This window comes from Apium graveolens, chromosome 2 (genome assembly GCF_009905375.1).
Source record: "Apium graveolens cultivar Ventura chromosome 2, ASM990537v1, whole genome shotgun sequence".
NCBI lineage: Eukaryota > Viridiplantae > Streptophyta > Magnoliopsida > Apiales > Apiaceae > Apium > Apium graveolens.
In genome coordinates, this window is record NC_133648.1 from 195,538,593 (window position 1) to 195,539,565 (window position 973).

Here is a 973-nt window from a genome sequence, read left to right on the forward strand (position 1 = left end):
GACCCCAACATGCACATAAGGAATTTTGTCGAGATCTGCAGCACTTTTAAGTATAATGGCGTGACTGATGAGGCTATCAAGTTGAGGCTTTTTCCATTCTCACTAAGGGACAAGGCTAAAGACTGGTTACATTCTGAACCAACTAGGTCCATCACTACGTGGCAAGATCTTGCGCAAAAGTTTCTGGTGAAGTTTTAGCTAATGGCAAAGACTGCTGCTATGAGGAGTGCTCTTACTCAGTTTGCGCAGCAACCTACAGAATCTATGTGCGAGGCTTGGGAACGCTACAAGGACATGTTGAGAAAATGTCCACATCATGGAATGCCGGATTGGATGGTGATCACTGGTTTCTATAATGGTTTGGGGGCCCAATCTCGGCCCATGCTCGATGCCGCAGCTGGAGGCGCCTTATAGGCTAAAAGCTATACTGAGGCGTATAATCTTATCGAGACGATGGCTGCAAATGAGCATCAAAACCCAACTCAGAGGATAACGTCAGGCAAGGTAGCAGGTATTCTGGAAATTGATGCAGCCACCGCTATTGCAGCCCAGCTCCAAGCGCTATCAATGAAGGTTGATTCTCTGGCTACGTATGGAGTTAATCAAATAGCTATGGTTTGTGAGCTTTGTGCAGGTTCTCATGCTACGGATCAGTGTTCTCTTGTCAACGAATCTGTTCAGTATGTGAATAATTATCAGCGACAACAGCAGCCTGTGCCAGCGACCTATCATCCTAACAACAGAAATCATCCAAATTTCAGCTGGAGGAATAATCAGAATGCTATTCCGCCACCATATCAGCAAGGAGTGAGTAAACAGTTTAACCCACCTGGATTCCAGCAACCACAGCAGTATGCTACAAGGCAATCATATCCTCAACAGGGAAGTGCAACTGCACCTACTAGTGCTGATTTTGAGGAACTTAAGCTGTTGTGCAAGAGTCAGGCGGTTTCTATCAAGACCTTGGAAAATC

The 973-nt window shown here is 45.7% G+C and overlaps 1 non-coding gene across 1 annotated transcript; it reads right to left on the minus strand.

Moving 5' to 3' along the window:
* Positions 1–216: 216 nt before the first annotated feature.
* LOC141709640 (small nucleolar RNA R71) lies at positions 217–323 on the minus strand. The gene has a single exon (XR_012570205.1). It is a non-coding gene; the product is annotated as a small nucleolar RNA R71 (small nucleolar RNA).
* Positions 324–973: the final 650 nt, after the last annotated feature.